This window comes from Nycticebus coucang, chromosome 3 (genome assembly GCF_027406575.1).
Source record: "Nycticebus coucang isolate mNycCou1 chromosome 3, mNycCou1.pri, whole genome shotgun sequence".
NCBI classification, from domain to species: domain Eukaryota; kingdom Metazoa; phylum Chordata; class Mammalia; order Primates; family Lorisidae; genus Nycticebus; species Nycticebus coucang.
In genome coordinates this window covers 73713692-73725725 of record NC_069782.1, presented here as the reverse complement: position 1 = coordinate 73725725, position 12034 = coordinate 73713692, and the positions used below count along the sequence as shown (strand labels likewise).

Genomic DNA, 12034 nt, shown 5'->3' with positions numbered 1-12034 from the left:
GATTCATGCACAGAGCTTAGTGCAGCCTCAGCAAGATAGCAGCTCTCGTCAGGAATGTGAAGACACCAACATCTTTTCTGAAGCCCCAAATCAACCAAGACTTTTTGAACCCAAATGCTTGAGACTAAAAACAATTCAACTCTTCAGAGGTAGGAGATCTTTCATCAACTTAGAATGGAAATTCATCTCCATGAAGTTACAGGAGAAAAGCTCACCTAATGAAACCATGTTGCTGTCATTCTCCAGCATCACATACCAATAGAGGATCTTCTGAGCTGAGTCCAGCCCTTGCTACAGTGCCTGGGTAAAAGTGACCAACGCGTACCTGAATGATACTGGTCCCTGTTAACAGTACATTTTGTCTAATATCAAATGTTAACATTTGGGGAATATAGAAAATATGTATGAGAAATAGATATTACTATGTACATTAATAGAATTTACCTTAAAAATTATATTTGGTACATATAATGTGCCTTATTTTTATTTTATAGGAGAAACAGATATATTAGAAATGGCTTGTCAGTATGTTAGTTACTAAAAAGAATTCTATTGATCTTTCTACTCTGTGCCTAAAAATGTTCTAGTGGATGAGAATGTCAAGTCCATTACCATTATTTCTTCTCTCAGTAAGCTTATGTTCCATTAGTGACAACGTGTTATAGGAGTAATGTTAGAAATTCTCACAGTTTGAAGAATTGTGTTGAATTAAGAACCATTCTGTGTCATTAGGTGAACATGATGAAGCTGAAAATCCATAAGTAGTTGTATTTTGCAAGAATATGCATTAACCTTCACAAGGTCAAATGCATGGAGGTATTTTAAAAATTAAGAATGGGGGAGACCAGACACGGTGGCTCAGACCAGGCATGATGACTCAGACCTGTAATCCTAACACCCCGGGAGGCCAAGGCAAGTGAATTGCTTAAGCTCACGAGTTTGAGACCAGCCTGAGACCCTGTCTGTAAAAATAGCTGGGCATTGTGGTGGGTACCTATAAGTCCCAGCTACTTCAGAGGCTGGCATAAGACATCACTTCAGCCCAAGAGTTTGGGGTTACTATGAACTACAACACCACGGCACTCTACTAAGGGTGACAAAATGAGATTCTGTTCCGATAAAGCAGTGGTGTCCAAACATCCTTCAATCATCACTCCATTATTCAAACTGATATTGCCAACATTTTATATATGTGTGTACATATATATATGTAAGCCTCTATACTGACAATCCAAGCATTACTTATAAAGCTTAATCATATCCTTAATTTTTAGATATACGCATTTTCTTCAGAGATCTGACAGACAGTCTTGTGCACCTCTTGTTCACCTCTCATTTTGGAGACCTCTTCTTCAGTGTGAAGCCAGTAAAGAGATATGAACCAGCACTAGAGTTCCATCTTTTTTTTCTTAAGGCAAGCATAGAACTAAGTTTATTGAGGAAAATAAAGGTAGGCTTACAGAATAATAAAGTTTACAGAGCTGGACATGATCATTATAGACAGTGAACAGGCCTCCATCCCCAGGGCAAGTAGGCAAAGAAGCAAATAGGCCTAGAGTTGTGTCTTAACATTCTAGAATGATTCTCAATTCTGGGTGCACATTTAAATCACCTGAGAAAACAAATGTGTATGACCAGATCTTATAATTCCATTTTGCAAAAAATAAAAGTTTTATTTGTAAAAACATCAAACTTATAGAAAATTTGCAAAAATAAAATTTGTAGTATGCACACCCATATGCCCAGATTCACCTACTGTTTACCTTTGACATTTGTTTCATAATTGGTATGTCCTCTCTCTCTGTCTCTCTCCATATGAACACACACACACACACACACGTTTTTCTGTACCATCTGAAGGTAAGTTATATATATCAATGACCCTTGACCCCTAAATACTTCAAATACATATTTGTTAATTGGAATATTCTCTTATATAACCATGGTAGTCAAATTCAGTACACTTAACACTGACATGGTACTTTTATCTAATTTTCCTTTCTTATGCCAATTTTGTTAGTGGACCAAATATCCTCTTTTATAGCATTTTTCCCCTTCTGGTATAGGAACAGGGATTACACATAGTTTTCATGTTTCTTTATCCTCCCTTAATCTAAAACAGTTCCATAGTTTTGTCTTATGACACTGACATCTGTGAAAAATATAGTTAGTCCTCACTACTTAAAATATTAATATAATGTTCACTTTCAGCGTGTCCGATGTTTATTCAGAGTTAAATCTAGGTTATGTGATCTCAGCAGGGAAGGGCATAGAAGATGTTTTCTTCTCAGGTACCTTGCCTGTGGCACATGCTGTCACCTGCCTCACAATGGAGATGCTAATTCTGATTTGCTCATGCTGCACTGTAAAATTATTGCTTTTTTTCCTCCCTTGGAACTTACAAGTAATCTGTTAGAGACGTTCAGATCATGAAAATCTTCCACTCATCAAACTGTCCCGCTGGCTTTAGCACCAAAAGAGGATTACTGCCTGATATGACCTTTGCTACAAGATGCAAAATGATGCTTTCCTGGCTCTTGTGCCCATCATTTACCAGCCTCCATCAGCATTTGCTGCAAGCAACTAGTATCCCTCCTGCCCCATCTATTTATTATATCTATAGATTCATGAAGTCCTGTGTTTCCCAGTAGTTTATATAGTCATTGGCCTTAACGATACATTATAAAAACTGTGTCACTGGGCAATCTTATCCTCGTGCCCATATTTTAGAGTGCACTTATGCAAAACTAGATGGCAGAGCCTACTACACACCTAGCCTACACCTATGTGGTGTAGCCTCTTGCTTTTAGGCTACACATACATAAATACTATAGGCAACTGTAGCCTAATAAGGATTTGTGTATTGTGGGTAGAAACATAATGCAGAGTGACAGTCCAGAGGACTTGTGTGGGCAAGTTGACTTGCCTCAGCCCCTGCCCCTGTGAAGGGGGTTGGAAAGTTCAGCAGAATAAACAGGAAACTGGTTTAGGAACATCTGGGTAGATATCAGCAGCTTAGCAAAGACAGGATATCAGCAGAGTTAGAAGGCAATTAAAAGTTACCCTCAAGTCGAGAAAATCTAGCCCAAAAGCTGTAACCGGAACTGTTCCTCTCTAATCTCCTAAGGCAACCCTGTTACTTATTTAGTTCTGCTCTTAAGAATTGTTCTATGATTTGGTGCCTGATTGTCTTTCACCCTGATGATCTTTTTCATAATCAAAAGACCACCCACATGATTGAGTCATGAGACTAGTAACTCTTTTGTCCCAAAATCCTAATAAAAGTTTCCTGAGATTTCAGTTCAAGGCAGCACCTATCTGCCTCACTACAGGCAGATATGGTGTTTGTCTCTCCCGGCCTCAGCAGATTATTTCACTGAAAATTCTGCATCTGAATGTCTTGTGTCATTCCTCTCTCTGCTCCTGGACCTCCTAAGGTAGGTCGGGAAAGCTCCTGCTTGAGGAATTCTTAGTCCACATTGGTGCAGCTCTTGCCTGTACCACAACAGTATATCTAAACATAGAAAAGAAATAATAAATATATGGTATTATCGTATTACAGGACCACTATCATATATGCAGTTCATGGTTGACCAAACTACTGTTGTATGGGATATGACTGTATTTCATTATTGAATTTAATTACTTTAGTGTTCAAATTGTCTCTCATTTGGCCAGTAGAACCCCCTGGAAGCTCACATACTCCCATGATGACTCTGATCACATCCTTAATTTCTGGTATTACATGATGTTTCAAGCTCATCTTGTACCTACTCTGCCCCTGAGTGGGTGCTAGGTGTGCTAGTTTATTTTTTTAATATCAACATTTAAATTTGGATTTTCAAACCTAAAGAAAAGTTGTAAAAACATAAAATGAACACTTAAATAAGCAGCACCTAGATCCTTTTTGAAATACTTGCTTTATCTCTTTCTACATATTAATATATATCTTTTGTGACTCAACTTAAAAGTCATAGCAATCATGACACCTCATCCCAATTATATTTCAGTATGTATTTCTGAAGAATACAGTCATCTTCCTATGTATCACATTAACACCCAAGGAAATGAAAATCAATAATATGCAATTCTTATTTAAATTCCTCAATTGTTTCAAGATAATTCTGCAATTCAGGATTCAATTAAGTCTCCCACATTTTATTTGGTTGTTATGCTTCTATCATCTTTAATCCAGAAAAAGTCAATCTACCTTTTTTTTTTCTTTTAAAGGAACCGGGCCTAGTGGTCTTGTAGAATATCCCCTGTTCTGGATGTGTCTGATTATGATATAACACACCTCTTTCTGCAATATGCAGGGGTACTAAACATTAGACTGTCCCACTACTGGCAATGATAAAGTGTGATCATTTGGTTAAAATGGTAGCCAATAGCTCTTTCCACTATAAAGGCACAATTTTCTCCCATCCCTCCCCACCCCCACTCTATAATAGATAAGTAGTAGAGGATAAGTTCATATGCTTATCCTGCTCACCTTCAGCCTTTCAATCAGTGGTTGGAGTATCCATGGGATGATCCTTGGAGAAAAATCAATTACTGCCCTACGGTTTACAAAATGATGATTGCCTTATTTTTCTTCTGCATTTGCTAGCTAACATTTTTCTATACAGAAGAGTGCTCCCTTTTTTCCCCTGCCAGATCTCTTTCTTTTGAGGGTGCTCTTTAAGTATTGCCATGGATTTTTTTTTTTTTGTCATTTACTATTCTTTTTGATACTAACTGCCCAATTTGGACAATGACATGAGTAACCTCCTTTGTCCTTTTATCAAATCTTTCAGCACATTCTTGTTTCTATCATTAAGTGATTTTCTTTCTTTATTTTTTGTTTTTTGTTTTTTTTAGTTTTTATAACCTTTTATTTATAGAATTATAAATTACAAACTTATTTTGCTTAATCCTTTCAATTATCATATGAAGCAGACAGGCTGGTTTCACAGGCAAGAATAGAAACACTGTTCCCATATTTAGCTTAAAACAGAGTGGGGATTTCAGCCTTGGCTTCCATGCTAACCACTGCTGTTTACCTCATTTTGTGATACATCATTTTAAAGTAATCTGACTTACAATGCTTTAAAATACAACACTAACATCTATAACATCTATTTCTGGCAAGTTAACTCTGAAGACAATCAACCTAATTAATTACCTCATAACCTGGCACATTTGAAGGCACTGTTATTACCTCTAACGCAACATCACAGCTATGTTTGAGGTCCCATGAGCCAAAACTGTAGCAAAGCTGATCTGAAAGGACCAGGAACACAATGGCCAAGCATACTTCCAAGTTTAACCTAGGTCTGGCATGTCCTCATTAACTGCTCAGATGGCAAGCTGAGGCAACCAAGTGAAGGCCTGCTTAGGTCTAGATGCCAATGAAAAACACAAACAATATCAGACTGACATCTTTGAGGATTAGCATCCTTTGGAGCCCTGTTGCTGGTCTACTACATTACCAGCATGACAAAGGGCAATACCTCTGGAGTCTTGAATATGCAAAGAAAAGGTTAATTAAGCTCTCTGTAAGGTCCCTAAAAAGCCAATTTGCCCTAATTTCAGCCATGCCAAACCAAGAGAATGGTTCTTTCCTTCCTAATCTCAGTTTTCAGGAGAGAGCTGATCATTAGGGAAAACAGGAAATTCCATCCTGAAGTCTGGGGGTTGAGGGTGCGGTTGAATGGTGCATTTCCCAGAGTTGAGGATGCCAGAGGAAATACAAATTGCCACTGTGAAGGGAAAAAGCTATCTTGGTCAGTTTTGGTCTTCCACAGGACAATGGAACCAGTGAATAGTAAGATTAGGGCTTGGGTGACAAATCCTGGTAAAAGCAAGACTTCCTTGTGTGTAGTACAAAGGTCCACAATGAGAAGAGTCTTATGACTATCCTTAAAATTGTAAGCAAAATTTTGAGTGCATGAGTGTACCCGGCAAAGGGGGTCCTTTGTTGTCAAACCCTGAACTAGTGAAAAGGAATAAACCAGATATAGGTTAGGATACAAAAGCTACCAGATTAACACAGCCAGCCACATCTGAGCATTCTCAAAGTCATCACTGAAAACTTGGAACATGGATTCACAGAAGAGACAACTGGGCACTTGCTTTTGCACTCTTCTTCCTAAACATATGTCAAGTCTTTTCAAAACAAAGCCCAGTGAATACCCAGATTCAAGTATGCCCCAGAGCTCGGTCTATTGTTGCGGGAATCTTAGGGATCCTTGTGTCCATGCTTGGATCATTCATTCACCAAAATTAAACCCCATGATACAAGATCTGACAGAGCAGGACCCCTTTCTCCATGGCATGTGCTAAATTCAGAGGTGGCAGTAGCTGAAGTGGAAAACACTGGAATTTTTCCTTGGGAGTGGACTGTGATGAGAGGTTCCTGACGCAAGCATAACCTACTGTATTTTCCCTGACCCTTCCCTTTGTTTTTGAAGACAGCAGAAATCATCTTCTCTGAAGATATTTGGTAATAATTCCAAAACCCAAAAATACATGCTTCCAGTACACCGTGCTTTCAGGTATTCAGGGACTAGTTCAGCTGGCGGATGAGCTGATTGATGCACTCACCCCGATAGCCAGCTGAGTCGATCTCTTTGAAGAAGCCCACTTTATTCTTGGTAGCATGACGGGCCACTGAGAGTTGGAAAGGACGTAAAAACCTTGAGATCTCCTGGAAATATTTCCCCGGGAAGGCAATTTCATGAATGAGGTCTTCCAAGCAAATGACACCAAACCTCCCTAGGTGCTCCTCAGTGACTGTGTTATCTGTCAGAGGAATGGTCTTATTCTTGACCTTGGCTTGTCCACGTTTCAAGATGAGTTCCCCGACAGATTTCAGATTTGGAAATCCCCAGGCCACATAAGGTTCCACTATACGTAGCATTTTCAGACTCTGAGGGGTGACTCTAACAAAGACACCACTGAAAATTTTCTTTAGGTGAAGTCTTGTAATGGTCTTCTGCACCAGTAAACTCACTCCATTAATCCTCCTTCTTTGCCAAAAGTGCCTGCTTTGCCCGGATGGCTTTGAGGGTTTGATAAGCCTTCCTCTTTTTCAGTAGATTTTCTGGGACCAAAGGTATCTTTTTTCTATCCTCATGCTCTGCCATCTTTCCTAGCATTAAGTGATTTTTCCAGAATGACTTTACACTTTTTATGTCTTAGAGTTAGGGTTCTTTTAGTGGAGAATGATATTTGTAAACAAAGTTCTGACTACTTGGTGTGCAACAGTATGTTATCACTTGTAGGCCCTTTCAGAAGCTGGAGCAGGGAAATATTTATTTATTTATTTAAAATCATTAGTTAATACTGGTTTCTCCAATTCAAATCCAACAAATTTCCCCAGTCCCTAACTTTCTTCTATCACAAAACTGTCATTCCCAAAACTACTTCAATATATTTAGCCATTTGCTATGTCCTATCCTACAACTGTTATAAAATAGTTTCAGAATTATAATATCAATACTAGTTCCAGGAAAAAAATTACTAAGTAAACAAAAATTTCTTTATGGTTATTAATTTTTATTTTAAAATAATTTTAGACTTAGATAACAGTTGCAAAAATAGTACAGAGTTCCCACATACTTTTCACTCAGTTTCTCCAGTGTAATTATTAAAGCTAAAAAAAATTAACATTGGCATACTAGTAGCCAAAGTAGTCTTTATTCAAATTTCACCAGTTTTTCAAATAATATCCTTTTTTGTTTCAGATTCTAACTAGGATCTCAACACTACCTCTGGTTGACCTGTCTCCAAATCTTCAATTTTTTTAGCCTTTCTGTATCTCCCATGACCTTGACACTTGAAAAATACTGGTCAATTATTTTGTAGATTGCTCCTTATTTTGGATTTGTCCAATGCTTTCTCATGATTAGGTTGGAATTAGACATTTGGGGCAAAAATACCTGAAGGTGATGTGCTATTCTCAGTATACCACAATGGTGGGAGGGACATGGGCTTGTGATCAAGGATGTTAACCTTGGTTGGTTGGTTAAGAAAATGTCTGCAGGACTTCTCTACAGTGACTTACTATTTTTCTCTTTGCAATTAGTAAATATCTTGGAGATACATTGAAACTATGAAAATATTCTATTCTCAAGCTTTTACCACTAATTTAGCATCCATTAATGGATTTTTCTTGCAACAATGGTTAAATGGTTACTTTGGTATACTATTGGTAAGTTTCTATTTTCCACATTCTTTATGTACTTATTAATAGGAATTTTTCTGTATGGAAGAAATGTCCCTTCTCCATCATTCTAAAGTAAGTAATTTAACAAAGAGACATCAGTACAGACTCATGTCTATTTGTTTTATTCTATGAATTATAATTAAATACAATTGTTATATATTTTCTTGGTCAAATTTTTCAAGATTTGGTTATTGGGAGCTTTTTTCAGTTTGGCTCCTGTGACTTTTCAATGTGTACTCATCTTTTTTTTCTTTTTCTTGAGACAGAGTCTCACTATGTTGCCCTTGCTAGAGCACAGTGACATCACAGCTCACAGCAACCTCAAACTCTTGGTCTTAAGTAATTCTCTTGCCTCAGCCTCCAAAGTAGCTGGGACGACAGGCATCCCCCACAATGCCTGGCTATTTTTTGTTGCAGTTGTCATTGTTGTTTAGCTGGCCTGGGCCAAGTGTCGTGATGGCATAAATGATCACACAGGACACCTATTGAGAGTACAAGCTGCAAGAGGTGGGCTTCCCATAGGTGCAGGGCAAGCCCTGAGAACTTCTTGCACAGTCCTTTTATTGAGAAGATACATAATAGATGGAAAGATTACTAAGCAAAGACATTTAGGGGTTGCATGCTCAGGGAAATGATCTCATAGGTGCCAAGAGAGTATGTGCTCAAGGAAATGATCTCCAAAAGTGCCAAGAGAGTATGTACTTAAGGAAATGATCTCCAAAAAGACTATATGCAATTTTTCTCCACTAATCCTTCAAGGAACTGCCATAAAATGCTTAATGTTTAACATCAGCCTTACTACTACAGGACTGAACTTTGCTCCTCCGGGATAACTGAGTTACTTGGTGGCTTGCCTTCCAATTCACAAGAGATTTCCAGGCTTACCAGGAGAATGTCTTGTTTTCAGTAATTCCTTGGATGAATTATGAGATTGGTGGCCGTTGCAGTAAGTATGATTTTTAGTCCTCTATAGCTGGGTTCAAACCCACCACCCTTGGTGTATGTGGTTGATGCCATAGCCACTGTGCTATGGGCGCCAAGCCTTTACTAATCTTTTTTGTGGGCACTTCCTTGCTTACTGATGCCACAAGGTACTTCAGGCTTATCCTGTAGTTTCCCATTCCAGCCGTACAACCAATCACTTGTCCAAGAAACCCTGGTTCCTTTTACCGGAAAAGCATCTTAAAAAACCAAGATGTTAAGTGTGCATCTTGCTATAGGGGTGTCACAACCCTTGGTGTCACAACCCTTTAGCACAGAGCTTGTAAATATTATATGCATACACTATATTTTTGTCTCTGTTTTTTGTTTTGTTTTGGTTTCAGTTTTTTTTTGTTTGTTTGGTTTTTGAGACAGAGTCTAACTTTATCACCCTTGGTAGAGTGCCATGGTATAATAGCTCAGAACCACCTTAAATTCTTGGATTCAACTGATCCCCTTGCCTCAGCCTCCCAAGTAGCTAGGGCTACAGGCTTGCACCACTACACAAGGCTAACTTTTCTATTTTTAGTGGAGAAAGGTTTCACTTTGCTCAGGCTTATCTCAAACTCCTGAACTCAAGCAATCCACTCACCTCAGCCTCTCAGAGCACTAGAATTATCGGCATGAGCCATTGCACCTGGCCAAGAAAGAGTTAAGTTTACTGAGTGTAAATTAAATTTTAAAAAATCAAATGGGGTATGGTAAGATCCTGAAATAAAACACAAACTGTAACAAATTAACTAATGTTTATTCAATGTTAATGAATAATATAACTACCCCACAGGGTATGGAGAAGAAAGAACCTAAGTTACTTTCAAAAACTGTTTTTACTAACTACTGTTAGGCTACTAAATGAAAGAACTATATGTACTATACTCTAGTTGGGTAAATTTGTTTTTCACAAGGAAATGAGAGAGCTATTTTGAAATGATGTATATTCCAGGGCTGAATAATTAAAATGTGTTGTAGATGATGAGAACCAGGCTTCTCACTGTTTGAGAAGACACAGATAAAGTTGTCCTTTGGTATTCCCATGGGATTTAAATAACGTTATGAATTACTATTAATTTTTTAGTATAATAATGGCATTGTGGTAAGTAAAAACTCTGATTCTGAAATGCATCCATTCATGAAATGCATGTTGAAGTATTTAGGGGTAAAGTTTGTAACATGTGTAACTTACTGTCAAATACAGTTCAGAAAAACATGTATAGTCAGTCAACCCTGAGTATCCACAGGGAATTGGTTCTGGTACCCCTTCAGATACCAAAATGCACAGATACTCAAGTCCCTTACATAAAATGGTATAATATTTGCATACGACTAATGCACATCCTCTTGTTTACTTTAAATAACGTCCAAATTACTTATAATGGCTACTACAACACAAATACTATGGAAATAGTCATTATTCTGTATTATTTTTTAATTTTTTTTAAATTAAATCATAGCTGTGTACATTAATGCACTCATAGGGTACAATGTGCTGGTTTTATATACAATTTGAAATATTTTCATCAAACTGGTTAACATAGCCTTTATGGCATTTTCCTAGTTATTGTGTTAAAACATTTATATTCTACATTTAATAAGTTTCACATGTACCCTTGTAAGATGCACCTCCCTTTCCCCATTCCTCTGCCCCCTCCCCTCCCTCCCTTTCCCCTTTCCCCATATTCTTGGGCTATAATTGGGTTATAGCTTTCATATGAAAGCTATAAATTAGTTTCATAGTAGGGCTGAGTACATTGGATACTTTTTCTTCCATTCTTGAGACACTTTGCTAAGAAGAATACATTCCAGCTCCATCCATGCAAACATGAAAGAGGTAAAGTTTCCATCTTTCTTTAAGGCTGTATAATATTCCATGGTGTACATATACACAATTGATTAATCCATTCATGGGTCGATGGGCATTTGGGCTTCTTCCATGACTTAGCAATTATGATTTGGGCTGCAATAAACATTCTGGTACAAATATCTTTGTTATAGTGTGATTTTTGGTCTTCTGGATATATACCTAGTAGAGGAATTGTAGGATTGAATGGTAGGTCTACTTTTAGTTCTCTAAGTGTTCTCCAAACATCTTTCCAAAAGAAATGAATTAGTTTGCATTCCCACCAGCAGTGTAGAAGTGTTCCCTTTACTCCACATCCACCCACCGTCTCTGGTTTTGGGATTTTGTGATATGGGTTAATCTTACTGGAGTTAGATGATATCTCAAAGTAGTTTTGATTTGCATTTCTCTGATGATTAAGGATGATGAGCATTTTTTCATATGTTTGTAGGCCATGCACCTGTCTTCTTCAGAGAAATTTCTCTTCAAGTCCCTTGCCCACTCTGAGATGGGATCACTTGTTCTTTTCTTTCTAATATGTTTGAGTTCTCTGTGGATTCTGGTTATTAAACCTTTGTTGGAGACATAACATGTAAATATCTTCTCCCATTCTGAGGACTGTCTTCTTGCTTTACTTAATGTGTTCTTGGCTGTGCAGAAGCTTTTTAGTTTGATCATATCCCAGTAGTGTATTTTTGATGCTGCTTAAATTGCTTAGGGGGTCCTCCTCATAAAATCTACAGAACATTTCATCCTAACAAAACTGAAAACACATTCTTCTCATCAGCCCATGGAACATACTCCAAAATCAATCACATCTTAGGTCACAAGTCTAACCTCAGCAAATTTTATTTTATTTATTTTTGTAGTTTTTGGCTGGGGCCAGGTTTGAACCTGCCACCTCTGTTATATGGGGCTGGTGCCCTACTCCTTGAGCCACAGGCACCACCCTAACCTCAGCAAATTTAAAAGAATAGAAATTATTCCTTGCATCTTCTTGGACCATC

At 37.8% G+C, this 12034-nt stretch overlaps 1 pseudogene across 1 annotated transcript; it reads right to left on the bottom strand.

Moving 5' to 3' along the window:
• Window positions 1-5897: 5897 nt before the first annotated feature.
• LOC128581856 (60S ribosomal protein L7-like 1) lies at window positions 5898-7127 on the bottom strand (annotated as a pseudogene). The gene has a single exon (XR_008378927.1). The product of XR_008378927.1 is annotated as a 60S ribosomal protein L7-like 1 (transcript).
• Window positions 7128-12034: the final 4907 nt, after the last annotated feature.